Raw genomic sequence first — 16,390 nt, 5'->3', positions numbered from 1 at the left:
ATTAGGGAAAGGGTATTATGTGAGGAAACGCAGGAAGAAAAGATAAGCACAAATAGCCTCCCTTTCTTCTATTTATGATTCTTAGCAATCATCATTGCAATATTTTAGAATAAGAAAGCGCCCATAAGCCACTGAATTGTGGACTTGCCTGAGCTTGTTCTTGGGCCAGCAAAGTTTTTAGAGGAAAGCTCACTTACTGCGGTTGCCATGGCAACCTCCACAATACAGGCCCTCCCCTGCCAGCTCTGATATGTCCAACACAATCCCAGGGGGTGTAAAAAATATGCTATCACAGTGGAGGGATGACTTTCCACTTCTACTATTTTTAAGTACAATATTTATTGTTTTATCCAATTCATAAATCCACCCATCTCCAATCCCAGCTACCTACCACCTCAGACACACACATGCGCATGCACACACACACGCGTGCATGCACACACAAACACACCCCACTTCATTTGCTCCATATCTTCTATCTAATTTCTCCCAAGGATTATAACAGAATTTTGGTTGAGACTGTAGCTATTAAGTGAACTGGATGCTCCCTCTGCACACTGTTGTGGCTGTGACTGTATGAATCGCCTCTCCCTGCCTGCTTGCAACAGAACCACAGAAATTCCACTTGCATGCCTCACTCTAAAAAAAAAAGAGGAGACTCCCCAGAGGGTATCTCGACTTTTCCATGTTACTAACTGCTCAGCAGGATGTAGACCCCTCAGCAAAATCTGGAGGAGGCATTGCTCTCTGGGTCTACTTATTCTATGTTTTCCTGATATCTGCTCAAACTCTCGAATCTCAAAGAGAAATTCTGAAGCTTACTCAAACATGTTTAAGTTCAAGACTTCTGGACTTTTTAAACTGTTGGTGATATACAATGAGAGAAATGTATTCCTTTCAGCATCTTAAACATTCTTCCTCTTACCTTTCTTCTGCTCCCATCCTCAACCCTTCTAACTATATATAGTAAAGAGAGGGAATAGTGGGGAAGGAACATCTTTCAGTCTTTATATAACATGGAGATGAACAGATGTCATGATTTTTACATTCTGGTCTTAACACTTAAATGTGTGACATTTGTTTAAAAAATTAAATAATAGCCAAATGCTTATGGACCCATGGACAGCCTAAGAAATGACAAAGTTATCAGCAAATGAGCCTGAGAAAACAAACACTTTTCCATCTTGTAATCTGTAGGGCAGGAGAAGAAGAAGGAAGAAGGTTGATGAAGTTGATGGTAGCACGTGCTCACGGCACCCCTTCCCAAAGGGCAATCCATGGAGCTTTGGTGTTACTAGCCTCCCTGAAAAAAATTAGGGATTTCCTTGGAAAATACTTTGGGGAAATAGTGCATGTTTTATGTCCTTTTTGGAGATCCACAATGCACATTAACTTATAAAAGCCTCTGAAAAGTAAAGAAACCTATTGAACTTTGTTTAACCTGGTGGGTGTTTAGATACTAGATTCTAGAACTCATGTAAGCATAGAAACCTCTTTTGTTCACAATTCCTGTTCACATCCCACAGGACCAGTAGTTCTTAGAATATACCTAGGGAACTGCAATTTTAGTCTATTACATTTCTTTTTTTCTCTTTAAAATAACTAGTTTCTTATCTGTAATTAGAAAAAGCTGTATTTTCCTATTTTGTTTCTTTTTTCTTCTAAAGCCCAGCCTAATGTGAATCCTCTTCAGCCCAAGGACTAGAATCTTCCCATCTCCTGAGAGGTGTGCCTGTCACCAGAGTTGCCTGGAGGCCAATGGGACAGCCTTGCCAGGTACCAACAGCTGCAGCCCCAGGTGTACTTGGAAGGTTTGCTCTCAAAGTGTGGTCCCAGGCCAGACGGCAAATGTCTCACCTGGGAGCTTGCTCAAAATGTAGGATCTCAGGCTCTATGACAGACCTACATGAGCTTGGTGGAAAGCACAGGGCAGTAAGCCAGAGCCCAGGAGGCTTAAGGCAGGGAGAAGACCTCTGGTCCTAGAAGAAAGACCCCTGGTCCCAGAATAAAGTAGGGTGTGGGGAAGTCATCCAGCCAGCTTGACTGGCTTTGACACTGAGAGAGTTCCCTAACTAGAGCCCAGGGTAGAGCATGGCTCTGAGTATTTTGGTGGGAGTGGGGGTGGGGGATAGGAGGTGGTCATGGTAGGGGTGGAGCTGGAGAAAAGCCAGGAAGATAACTTCAAATCTCTTCAGATGAATAAAAGAGGACTGGCCCAGGGAAGTGAGACCAAGAGACAATGGGACACCTGGGGGGTACCAGGAGCCCAGACCTCAGCGGTAGCTTCTTATGGGTCCAGCCAGAACATTTAAACAGCTCTTCACCAGTGTGGAACCCAAGAACAGCTGGGTGTCAATGACCCCAGTCTCCCAGATGAACAACTCAGCAGAAAAGAAAATACTGTGACTCCACACAGATGTGGAATCGGGCCTCATTCTGAATTACTTTCAAGCTGACTTAGTATTTAGTTGGTTTTGTTAGTTCTTCAGTTCTCATATGCATGTACATACATACATACTTAAAAAAAGAGAGGAAAACAATACTTAGACCTCATGATTGTGAGTATCACAGAATTATTTCTTAATCTCTCCATCTTCATAAATACACAAACCCTGGTGCTCGCACTTACACACATGCACATGCATGCATACACACATGTACACTAAACTTATTCTCCTTCAGATAACACTTAGCACGTGTTAACATATTAAGGGCAACAACAAAAAAATCACAGAATTTATAGGGTTATGGTCTTCAGCACAGTGATAATTCCAATCCCTGCCCTCAGGGCACAGCCCTTCATGCTATGGCTCAGAGGTGGAAGGTCTTCATCCTATTGCCTCCCATAAATTTTGCCCCCCATTGCTGGGCATCTATGGCAGACGTTTAGAATGCAGAATGCAGGGCTGAAAACACTGCCTTGCAAAACATAGTTCAGTATTTGAATTTGCCTATAAAATTAAGGATATGGATAATTTCAGCTCCTGCACCTGTCTTCCTTACTGATAAGGAAGAATAATTGGGATGTCCATGTATTATCCAAGAATCTTGGTGTGCCATGGGACATGAATTTTCCAGGCTCAGTTGTGGGTTAATCTGGTGCCATCCTCATTTCCTGAGACCCAGGGAGTTAGGGAATATATTCAAGGTCACAACCCTAATTAGGAACTGCCGCCCAGACTCAGGTTCTCAGCGCACCCCCATGATGCTCTACCCTTGCCTGGAGAAATAAAAGGCACAGCCAGCAGCAGGCTCTTGGAACGATGACATCCACACATGAAAGGGCCTCACAATGTGATCTACAAATCTAACCACAGATGGGAAAACCTGACTCTTTAAGAAAGCCTCTTGACCTATTTTTTCAAACATTTTGGATTTTGGCAAAAACGTTTGATTTGAAAATGCAATTTTTACCCTTAATTTAAACCCTTGTGTATTTTCAAGGGAAATTTAAGTAAAAAAACATGTCTTTCTAGTTAAATGGAAGCCTTTGCTATATACAAACAGGGAAGGGGAAAGTACTGAGGTTGCTACTGGCTGGTTCCCAGCTAGATTCTGGAAAAGCTGTTGGAGAGGTGGATTGTCTACAGAGGAGGAGATGGGTGGGGTGTTAGAAGAGTAGGAAAAAGGTTGGGAATGTTGCCCAGGGGGGTGCTAAAAGGAGGCAAATAAAAAGAGTGCTGAGCAGTGGGGAGGGTGGGCTGAGCTAGGGACCTCACAGGTTTAATAGCACCCCCAAGGTTGGCAGGGCCCAGTCACCTCATTGCAGGTCACAGGACAGGAATGGGGAGAGGACTGGCTGTGGGGCTGCTTGTTGACTACTCTTTTCAGTTCCTCCTCCTGGATGACAACGGCCCCTTGAAGTCAGGAATCACACTGTATTGATCTTTGTGTCCCTGGGCCCTAACATAATGCATAATGCTTAGCACACACTTGATGCTAGAAAAATGCTTAGAAAATATATGATAAATGAGAAGAAGAATGCATTTCCAACCCAAAACACCCCGAAGGAACACACATAGACAAAGACCTTAATGATTACGGTTACTTGTTAATATTTGTAGGCTACATTCCAAACTGGTAAAATAATTGTTTGACCTGGTAAATTAAAATAAAATCTACTGGTTGCTGTAGTACAGAAAAAAATATAAAAATAAATACAAAAAATTAGTCAGATTCTGTTCAATTCAGTCTAGTCAGACTAGTTCCAGCAGCTGAACCAGTAGTTTTGAGTAGACTAAGCATAGGACCCTCTTTCCCCCCTCCCTCCCCCCTCCTTCTGACCACTGCTGGATTCCCTTCCTTCTCTTTGTTGCTTTTTAAATGTCCAGAAACACTAAATTATGCTACATGGGCTGACTTTTTACTCTGAATCTCAAGGAGGGCTAATTCCTTTGCACTTAACAGCCCTGGGGGTGGACCAGCCACTGTCTGGGCTAGGGGCTTGAGGCCCAGCCTCAGGGCAGCAGCTCCCCACCTCCAGGGCTCATCTTAGCTAAAGGAGGGAAAACCAAACCTTGGATCTGAAGTAGTACCCAGCTTCTCCCCCTCCCTTGAATCTGGCAAACTGGTCCACAAGTGCATATCCCTGTGGATCAAAGCAGGGTAGAGCAAGAAGAGATGTGAGGCATTTCCTCATTTTACAAGTGAGCTCATCACAGCCTCTGGGTGACTTGCTCAAGGCCCTGCAGCTGGCTAGCTAAGGTTGGGGCCCAGATTCTCTCCTCCCTAGTTCAGAGCGCTTCCCTTTGCATATACTTCACACTTACAGGCATTGGAGGCAGGGTAGCTCAATGCTGGCACCAGGCAGTGACTCAAGGGTATTGTAAATAAGGCAGTTGGGAATTGCCTTAGACAGATTTAGACTTACATACATCCAATAAGCTCAGACCATCCCTGTTGCAGATATTAGTGCTGTTTGGAAAATATTTTCAGGTCTTCTCCTTTTTTAGGTCTGTGGTAGGATGACTTTCTGCATCCCCCTGTTGTTGAGTGGGGTGAATATAGTCAATTGGTTATAAGTAGAAATGATGCATGTCACTTCTATACCACAGCATTTAATTGCTGGCATGGGACTCCCTAGAGTTTTTCTCTGTTTCCTTCTGGAATGGCAACCAGCAATGTTTGAGATGATACTTGCTCCCACAGTTTGGGTTCTTGAGTGATTATGTGAATACAGCATACAGCAGGAGTGAGTATGGAATAAGCTGCTAAGATTTGTTATTGCAGCAAAACCTAACATATCCTGATTGATCGAACCTCCAATACCCTTGCCAAGGCAATCAACTCTTTCTCTGCATCTCTCTTCCCTTGCTCTATACCACTTTCCCTTCTATGTACTTTCACTCCATTAGGGTAGTCCTTTAAGTTTTTGTTGTTTTGTTTTTTCAGGAAGAGGAGCTGTGATACTGTGTCCTCCCACTGTCCCATCAATGGCTTCTTCTCAACAATCCTGAGAGTACTGGAAAAATCCTATTCTGATTTCACCTTCGAGCCCTACAGATAAAATATGAGTATGGCATGCATTCAAAAAAGAGAAAAGATAATTACAATATGGATTAATAAATAAGACACTGGTGAAAAAGAATTAAAGCTTTGATAATTATTTAAAAAAAACATGAAGAATTATAGAGACTATCATCCTGTACGGTAGAATTCATTAGTTTTTTTACTAGTTTGTTTGAAAGACTGTATGATTCAAAGCTATTTCTCCAATTAGTGATAGACTATCTGCCACCCCAACTTTTGATTAAACCTATCGATTGGCCATCTTTACCTCATAACTTAAAATATTCCTTTCTATATGAAAGAAATGTAAATGGGCCTTCACAGCAAAACTCCAAGGGGTTGTTTTTACTTCCTAGTTTTAGTTCTTCCCTTCATATTTTTTTTTCTTTTTTTTCCCAAGATTTTATTTATTTATTTGCCAGAGAGAGAGAGAGTGTGCGTGAGAGTACAAGCAGGGGAAGCTGCAGGCAGAGGGAGAATCAAGCTCCCTGCTGAGCAAGGAGCCCCATGTGGGACTCTATCCCAGGACCCTGGGATCATGACCTGAACCAAATAAGCCATCCAGGCGTCCCATATTTTTCTTGAACCCACTGCCATCAGGCTTCTTTCCCCATCACTGCACTGAACCCACTCTTTCAAAGACCTCCACAATGGCCAATCCAGTGATCAAATCCTGGTCCTTGTCTTACCTGAGCTACTAGCAGCTCCTGACATAGATGTTCACTCCACTTGTCTCAGAACACTCGTCATCTTGCCTTTGGAACACCACCCTCTCTTGATTTCGCTTCCCTGGCTGGCTCTGCCTTCACTCTTGATTCTACTGGTGGTCCTTTCTAGTCTCCTCAGGTACATCCTCTTCATATTCCTAACTTGTGGGAACTTTAAGTGTTTGAGTGCCCGAGTTCAGACCTCAATTTGCCCTCACTGCTGAGTAAGCTCATCCAGTATCACGGCTCAAAATAAGCATCTTCTGCTGCTGATAAGCAAATTGTTTTGTCTAATCCTGACCTATCTTCTGAATCCCAGACTTCCTACCCAGCATCTTTTCTTAGGTGTCTAATAAGGATCTCAAACTCAGTAAGTCCAAAAACAAACTCTTGATTCTATATCTCCAACCCCATCCCAATCACAGTCATAACCATGGCCACAACAACATAGTCTTCCCTCCATAGTCTTCCTATATGAATATGTAGCAACTCCATTCTTCCAGTGGCTCAGGCCCAAAATCTTGTGATGATCCTTGACTCCAATCTTTCTCTTCCAGACCATATCCAATCTATTATCAGGTCCTATTGGCTCAACCTTTAAAATATATCTGGAATCTGAACACTGCTTACTTCCTTCACCACCTCCTTCACTTTATACCCCTTACCATGGTCTTTTGCCTGGATTATTTCAAGTCTCCAGACTGTCTCCCTTCTCTTGTCCTTGCTCCCCCAATCTATGTCCCATAACAGAAGTCAGTGATCCCTGAACACAAGTCAGATTCCATCATTTCCCTCCTCAAAACACTCTGCGTGTTTCTGGTCTCCCACAAAATAAAAGTCAAAATCCTTAGCATGGTCTGTAAGGTTGCACATGACCTAGCCCCTTGGCTGCCTCTCTAATCTCATCTCCTACCACTCTTACCCACATCTCGTGGCTCCAATGACCTGGGCCCACTTCCTGTTCTTGGACAGGCCAACACTCTTCTTGCTCCAAATCTTTGCACCTGCTATTCCTTCTGCCTGGAGTGCTCTTCTCCCATAGAGTTGTGGAGTAAACTCCCTACTTTCTCAGCTCTCTTCTGTTTGAAGGAAGAGGACTTCTATGACCACAGCACAGAAAATAGGACTCCCCCTCTCTTTCCTTAACTAGCATCTACAGTTATCTGACATATGATATATTTGTTTTCTGTCTCCTCCCACTCAGATGAAAGTTCTATCTTCTTCTCATTTTCTCTTTAATTAAAGCCTGCTCTTAAATAAGCTCATTAACACTGTATTCAAAATGCCCAATCATGGCATCATACACTACTATTATTTGAGTTTTCATGTGCCAGGTCAGTCCCATCTGGCTCACCCCCCATTTGGTGTCAGGGCTTGGGGAATAGTCTACACTGTCACACAGTAAGGGATGAGTGATATACTTCATTGCTGAAAGGGGAATCTCACCAAAACCAACAGTGAAAGAGAAAGGAAGGCCTACATCCTGCTGGTATTTCCCCTCACCCCACCAAGAGGCATGGCCACTCACTGATTACCTTGCAGTGTGGATCTACTTTGCTGCAGTGGGATGCTATTTTATTTGTTACTTTATCTGGAAGACTCAGAAGACTATCAGGGGTAGAGTTTAGATCCTGGCATATATTTGGTGAATGAATGAACAAATGCTGAATGTTATATTTTAAACCTTTGCTTTCTGATGTTGATCCTTTTTTTTTTAATTTGTATTTCTTTCCTAGCAGTTTTGAAGCATTGATCATATTATTGGATATTACATTTTTCTTGAAGTACCACGCCAGTCGAGATGGTACTTCTCATTCCCAAGAACTTTCTCATATTGCCTTATAGGGACTAGCTCACTTCTCACTGGCATTTCCTTTGCAGATATTAGATGCTCAGATTTTTCAGCTCTGCTGATTTTCCATCTGCTCTCCCTCTTTCAAAAGTTTGCTGTTATCCCTTGTCTGCTCTTATCTCTTCTGTTCTCTTGGTAATTTTATATTATTTTTATTCCTTTAACCTCATTTTAATGACATTTTGGTAGTAAATGACAAAATAAATATAGCAAATAAGTGACATGATTTTTTTATCTGTCATGAGTTACAAATATTATTTTCCAGCATATAATTTACATTTTGCTTTCTTTCTGGTGGTCTTTAATATACAGATATGTAAAATTTATAAACAACCCATCTATGAATCTTTTCTTTCAGGGTTCCTGCCTTTGGCATTATGTCACTCAGAAATTGCTTCCCTATCCTGATTCATGCAACTGATTGCTCATTTTTTTTCTAAACTTTTTTAAGAGTTACTTGTTTTTAATACTTTATTTTTTTGGCAGAGAGAGAGAGAGAGAGAGCACGAGCAGGGGAAGCAGCAGACATAGGGAGAGGGAGAAACAGGCTCCCCGCTGAACAGGGAGCCTGATATGGGACTCAATCCCAGGATCCTGCGATCGTGACCTGAGCTGAAGTCAGATGCTTAACCGACTGAGCCACCCAGGCACCCCAGGAAGTTACTTTTTTTCATCTTAAAAAATTCCTTGTGTCAAATTAGGTAGGTTTCATTATATAGAAAGCACAGTGACCAGCTCTTCTCTATTAAAAAATGAATGAGGGAATGGTCTAACATATTTAGAAGATGAATTTAGGGTGGATATAGGAGTAGAATTTAAGAATTTGCTAAGCTACTAAAGAAATTAAGTAACTCCTTTCTATGAGACTGAAAAAAAATAACCAAACTTTCTAATAATCTGGGATGGTCTAGTGCCATACTCATAAAAATAACAATGTGTATCTTTACACAAGCTTGCCTGTTACATTTTAGTGGTGTTCTCACACACATCATCACATTTGATTCCCATGAGTCCTGAGATGTCAGGCAGCCGGAGACAAAGCACTAGACCTGACTCACTCAAAGGATCTTTCCAGCCCAATTTTTCCCTGATTTAGTCATTAGGTTTGCAAAAGTCCCAATTTTAATCATCTTACCAAATTTGGCTGACTTATAAAGAAGAAAAGGAAGAAAACAGAAAACACACAGAAAGATATTTGAGGCTAACACTTTGAATTGTGTCTACTGCATAAAGTGAGAACGAGAAGAATTTAATTTTCTGGTCTGCTTGTTCTAGCATGCTTCTCTAGGTTTGTCATCAGCTCTGAGGGAACACAGAGTATATAAAAGATATTTTAATTCAAGTGACTGTATTCAATCCATTTCATTCTCCTTATAAAACTGTCTGCTGTAAAGTCGTGTCTAATGGGAAACAGTTCTAAATTGCTAACCAAACCGCATATTAATTCCTATTAACATGGAACCACGGTAGCATATTCCCCCAGTCACTGTAACACATGGAAACCCATAAGTATGACTCAAATGTGAGGTGACTGCACCCTAGACCTGCACATATAATGCACATTTAAAGAGTTGTTCTCTGTTCAAGCTGGGACCCAAATAATCATCCACATATAACAGCCGCTACATTGTTCTCCAAATTTACCTACGCAGAACTCTCTTTTATTTAGTTTACATACCTAAAATAGTTACCCCATTAAGAGTTTCTTAATTTTTGTTAATTGAAAACCTCATTAAATACCTGCATAGTTAAATGCTAGAGAAGACTTTCCACCCCTGCCAATTGAAAATCACTCAAGAGATTAAGACTTCAGTTCCATGGAAGTAAATTTCCACTATCAGAAATGTCATCTGTTGTAACAAATTCCTCCCATCACCAAAAATGTAACATAAAGCTGGCTACTGTCTGGAGAGTCTGATTGATTACATAGGGACTTTTCAAGAGAAAATATTCATTGTAACGGATTATAACTTGGTCCCCTACAATTAGAATGATAAGGGTCTTTCACATTGGAAGTGATATTTCAGAATTTTTTTTCCATTAATGTATTGTTACCAAGAGTCAAAATAGTCACCTGCTGATTGCTGGTTATCTACCATTTGTGTGATTTGTTTTCATGTGGTCCGGGTCTGAGCATTTCCATGTATATATGTTTATTCCTGTTTCCTTTCACTGAGTCCTGTAACTGGAAGTTCTCATGGCAGAGATAGTAAAGCTTCTTAACTTTGTCTTTATTGTTGTCTTCAGTTCTCCTTCCCCTATAGCCCTGGGAACTTTCACTCAGGCCAGCCCTGGATTCTTCTTCACTTTCACACTTATGGTAAGTCCTTGAATTATTTCCTATTCAAAGTTATGGGAAACTTCGTATAATAATTAAATTATAAGATTTGTTTTTGTCTGGAATCATAGCAACCCTCGTGTTAACATACATTATCTCTCACTGGTCAATAGCCCTTTTGTGAATAAAAATGGAAAAGTATTCTTAATTAACAGATGGAAAGGTGAAATCTTTTAAATCAAGGGTCCATGGTGGGAAAAACAGTAAAAGCAATCCTTGGTGTCAAACAGAATCACTGGTTCAAAGAAAAGACAATCCCATAAAGAAAAGGTCCTAGGTTTTAAGTGTTCCAGGTTGTAAATGGAGGCTTCATTCATTAGCACCTTACTAGTTAGTAGATTCCCATCTTCAACTAATAGTCTCCTCACTCATCTGGTCACCAGAATGGGGGAGACTTCAGGCTTCCTTAGACTCTACATTTAATCAGTTGCCAAAACTTAGAACCTCCATCTTTGAGCTTATTCCTTTCCCATCTATTTCCTTCCTTCAGTTCCACAGCCCCCAAATGACTTCACTATCCCAAAGCCTGGAAAAGTGCCTCCAAGTTATATTTTTAGCTAAATTTTTTTTTACTAATTATTTATCCTCAAGGAACAATCCAAAGTTGACCATTTCTCCTACTAGGATAAAATGAATGCTGCCTTTTAATTAGTATATTTTTACCTAAAGCACATTGATACCCTTAAATTAGTGCTCCTCAAATTTTGATGTTCATAAAATTCAAAAGGGATCTTATGAAACTAGAGGCTCTGATTTGGTAGATCTTGGGGGAGGGCCTGAGATTCTGCCCTGGAAACGATCTCCCATGTGATGCTGGTGATGCGTTTTGGGAACCACACCTGGAGCAGCAATATTCTAAACTGTCCCATGGTCATCTCAGCAATACCAATAATATCTAACATTGGTGATGATTCCTCCATGGGAAAGTTCTTCCCAGTTTTCTTTTGTTTTCATTTTGCCTGCTTTCTAAGTGTTTTTCTGGATGCTTGCTCTATAACAGAATAGCAGAATTGATAAAACTACATTAAAACAAAAAGGGAGACATAGTGTCTGGCTGCTTTGGGCATTCCTGTTAGCAGGAACTACAGTCTTTCAGGGGTCTTAATTTTTAATAGCTATGCTATCAGATTCTCAGTCTTGGCATTAGGGCTAGGTGTTATAGCTTCCCATAAAGCATTCTGATTTATAGACTCACTGCTCCTTACCATAAAATGAGGAGAAATCATAAATTAGAAAAAAAAAAAAAAGTTCCACAGTCTAATGAGATTTCAAGCTATTTGTTATTTAATGAGCATTTAATACCATGAAAATCAGAATAACTGCAATTGCAAAATGCACTTAACATTTTGGGAACAGCAGCAGCTGAAAAAGCAGGTTACATGATATAATGGGTGTAGCTGCCTTTCTCCAGACCTGTTTGTTTCCTTGTCCTCTCTGGCTTGTTTCTGGCTCCACTCACCTTCTCCACTAGCTTACCAGATGATTCATCAACTTGCTGGCATTCCCAGTAACCATTTGTGTCCAACATCCCAGTAAAATCCAATAAACTTTCTAATACCCACATCCCATCAGCTATATCTTTGTATATGTCTGATTCACTGGGAGTTGATAGTCATAATGACGACCTCAAGAGAAAGGGCACTGCCACTTTGTGAACACCCACTATATGCCCAGTTCTGCTCTAGTTGCATCAACTAAATCATCTTTAATCCTGAAGCATTAAAGATCCTAAAAAGTCCTTTTTCAGAAAGATTATATTATATTCAACTTATTATCATTAAGAATAAACAGATATTCTTTCTTCAATTTCTCAAATTATTGTTAAATTGTGTTTGAATACATAATGTATACATATGATATTAATTCAAAAGATATAAAAAGAAAGAGTGATAAATTAGTCTCCCCATCACTCTCATCAAGTCTCTACTTGAAGGCAATTATCGGTTTCTTACGGGTCCTTTCAGAATCAGTCCATTAAGCATGGACTATTAAGCAATGGGCTAGTAATAATCCAGTAAGCAATCTTAGATTTTTTTAAAAATTTATAACCTATCTTTGGAACATATAGAAATGCTCGATTGCTAATAATACCTTATTATATATACAGGTTACAATTTAGAAATATATTTTCATGGCCCTTGTGACATTTGATTTTCCTGACAACACTATGAGATGGACAAGACAGACATTCCTGTTAACCATTTTACACATGAAGAAACTGAGGCTCAAAGAAGTGCAATGATCTCTCCATACATATATAGTTAGAGAAGATCCAGGTCTAGAACAATTAGTCTAATGCTTTTTCTGTGAGATCATGAAGAGGGTAATTCAAGGATCATAGGTCAAAAAATGGTAGCCCTTCTTGACCAGTCAAAATACTCTTTATAATGTCAGTTCTCAGATAATTTACTGTTTAATATGGCAGCAACATGGCATCATTTCACATAAATAATATATCTTTAAAAATTCAATATTCTGGCTTTGCAGTTACAATCATTAAGCTGTAACCAAACATTTTAACTCAACAAGTGTCTAAGTTCCTGTTAATGGAGATGCATGGCCCTTCCCCTGAGATAGCTGGTGATCAGAATTTAGAGGTTTCTAGGGAAGGGCTGGGTAATTTATGAGGTCTGGTCTATTAAACAAACAAAGCAAGCCGAAAGCAACATTATTCTTTATTACAACTGACTGATGAACTTGTTTTCCCATTCGGGGATCCTAGGCAGATCCGTAACTTTTATGCCACTCACAGGTATTAACAAATACTCTGTGTGTGAGGTCTTGAAAGTCCAGTTCAATCTAATATAGAAACTTCAATGCTCACTCAATTCAAAACCTTCTCCCTCCCCCAGCTCAGACCTGCCTCAGATGCAGACCTGCAGGGAGGAAACAGAGCATGGGTAGGCTCATCTCTCCCCACCTTGCTTTCTTACTACTCTTCTTTGATTCTCTTGCTGCTTTTGCATCCAGCAGCATTGGAACAGCAGCAGGGAGGAAAGGCAAGGTTGTAATCTGAGTTTTCTGGGTGTGGAGTTACCTGAAGGCTGATGCTTTCTTTCAGAGTTTCTCAGAAACACCTCCACTGGGCACTGGGGAATTCCCACTGTGGTTTCCCAACCCAGGATTCTCTTCTAGCTGGCTACAATCACTCCCACTGAGCCCCTGGCTTCTAGTGGTTCTAGTTTTGTTCTGCCAGGCTTACCTGTGGCTCCTGGTGATCCTCTTGGATGGAGCCCCATTCAAGGAGTGAGGGAGTAAGCTGTATCATCAGTGGAAGTACAAGCTGCTCCAGCCCTTTTATCACGGCTGCCGCAGGCTGCTCTGTCTGGCTTCTCACCTGATAACTTTCCAGGTACCAGTCTCTGTGGGCTAGGCTGAATAACAGCCTCCCCAAAGATGTCCACACTCTAGTCCCCAGGACCTGTGAATAGTTCATATTATGTGGCAAAGGGATTTTGCAGATGCGATTAACGTTATAGATTTTGAGACGAGGAGATTATTCTGGATTATCAGGGTGAGCTCAATATAATGACATGAGCCTTTAAAAACAGAGAAAATCTCCTGGCTGAATCATAAAGATATGGCAGCATGAGAAGGATTCCACATGCTCTGGTTGGCTCTGAGATGCAAGGGCCCGTGGGCAAGAACCAGAGAGAGGACACTAGGAGCCAAGGCAGTCTCCATCTGAAAACCAGCAAGGAAACAGGGACCACAGTCCAACAGCCGAAGGGAATTGAATTCTGCCAACAAGCTGAATGAGCCTGAAAACAGATTCTCCCCTAGAGCCTCCTGAAGGAAGGGAATGCAGCCCAGCCAACACCTTGATTTCAACCTTGTGAGGCGCGAACAGAGAAACCAGCTACACCAACTAACCTTCTGACCTACGAAACTTTGAGATAATGAATTTGTTGTTTGAAGTCATTAAACTTGTGATAATTTGCTATGGCAGCAATAGGAAACTGATATACTCTTACACAGGTCAGCTTTTCAAGTGGGTCTCTGAAGCCTCCTCTCACTTGCTTAGGATGAGGGAAAAACACTGGGGGAAGGGGAGAAGAAACATTTCAACAGCCTAAAAGTGGTCTCTGATGAAATCCTTACTTTCATCTTCAATTCACGGGTCGCCCCTTATATATCTCAGATTGGGGGAAAGACAAGTGCTCCTGGACCATTTTTTGGTCACCCCTTAACAAGTTACATCTCTTTAGAATAGATAGGCATTTAACCACATTTGTTCTCAGCTCTAGGGCCTAAGGCAACACTGAGACAACAGGAAAGGCTTATTTTTGTATCCTGTAACATGTACATGTCAACAGAGTTGCTTTCTCTTTCAGATTTAACGTTCTTAAGATATGTTGGATAGACTGGGGTTGCTCTGATAAAGAAGGGTCACAGGAGAGGGAAATGAGATCCCAGAGATAGAATGCACTGCCAGGAGGGGAAGAGAAACAAGTCAGAAAAACAAACAAACAAACCCAAAGTTGCCCAAGACATGAGTTAGTGTAGATGAAACAATGCTTTTAGTCCTGGACTTTGGGCATGGTGAGACTAAGGTAGAGACATCAGCACAAGAAGGAGTTAGTGTGTGACAGTCCTGAGTGAGGAATGGCTCATAGGTAAGTGTAATTCTTATGTCTTTCTATAAGAGTCTCTGCCGGAAGGGAAAAACTGGAACTATGTAGCTTGAATAAGTACAATAATTGACCCTTTCCTCTCTGGGTTTTATGATTTCAAATTTCCTGTATTTCCAACAGAGCATGGGGATGAGGGAAGCAAGGGATGAAGAGGCAGTTCTGTGATAAGATTCACAGTCTGTGAAGGGCAGGGAGCAGGACCAGCAAGACCTTACTGCCCAATACAAAGACCACAGGCTGGCCAGAGTCAGGGTTGTTTTCACACCTGCAGATTGATGTGGATCTGAGGAGGGAGGCAGGTGGGAGGTAATGTCCTTAGAGTTTCCATCCCATGTTTCTGCCCTTAAAGAACATTTTAGAGCCATGATTTCACAGCCTCTAAGAAGCTAGCTCCCTCTGTTTGGCCAGTCAATACCTACTCACTGAATGCCTACCATGTGCAGGGCTATGACCTCCACTTTGGAGGCTGATCTGTTTACAATGCTGTTGCTGTTTAGGAATTTTGAGATCATGAATAGAATCCTCTTCCTGCCAAGGACTCACTATTCCACAGAGTGAAGTTGAGCTATGTGGTAATTTCTAGAATTCCGTTTCCTTTCCATACTCATTTCAGGAAGAAAGAGAGGAATATGAAGGATAAAGATTAATAGAAAAGTCTTCCTTGTGGATTGCTTGAGCTGAAACATCTCAAAGTAGAACCATTCTATGCATTTTATATTTCACATTTCATTATATACAATAGACAGCCAAGAGATGCTTATGATCCATATCCCCAGCACCTAATGCCATTCCTGACACACAATGTAGTGCCTAATAAATATTTGTTGAATCAATTAATCTGGAAAAATGAAACCAAGCATTTGAAATATTATGCTACATTTCTTTCAGCTCTGACTCCACACTAATGAGTGAGGGAGGTCACTGGAAGAGTGTGAGGGCCATCGTGGGTTTCCTATTTCAACGACCAGTGCCAAATCCTTAATGCCAGATGGGACAAGATGGGATGTTAAACCACTTCTTATTACCACGTTGTTGGCCTCAATTGCCTCAGCATTATTCTGCAATTGCTTCGTCTCTATGGATCTCTGACTCCTTATTACCTCCAATTGGAACACCCCACAAATCATCCTGCTTTCTTTATCCTCTCTCACCTCAAAGTAATCCTGCCATCTTGCTCCGGTTAGAGCCGTTTCCATTAAGAAGATCGTAGCAAATTCTCTCTCTACCCTGTTTGTTCTTCAGAAAAATTATCCTCAGGATAAGTGGATGTTACAGACACTTTTCAGAATGTATTTAGTCTGAATTTCTCTGGCCTTCCAACATTCTCCTAAGCCAGTTACCTTTGCATTTG

The sequence above is a fragment of the Phoca vitulina genome, unplaced genomic scaffold (assembly GCF_004348235.1).
Source record: "Phoca vitulina isolate PV1807 unplaced genomic scaffold, GSC_HSeal_1.0 scaffold5, whole genome shotgun sequence".
NCBI classification, from domain to species: Eukaryota; Metazoa; Chordata; class Mammalia; order Carnivora; family Phocidae; genus Phoca; species Phoca vitulina.
Note: the sequence above shows the minus strand (reverse complement) of the source record.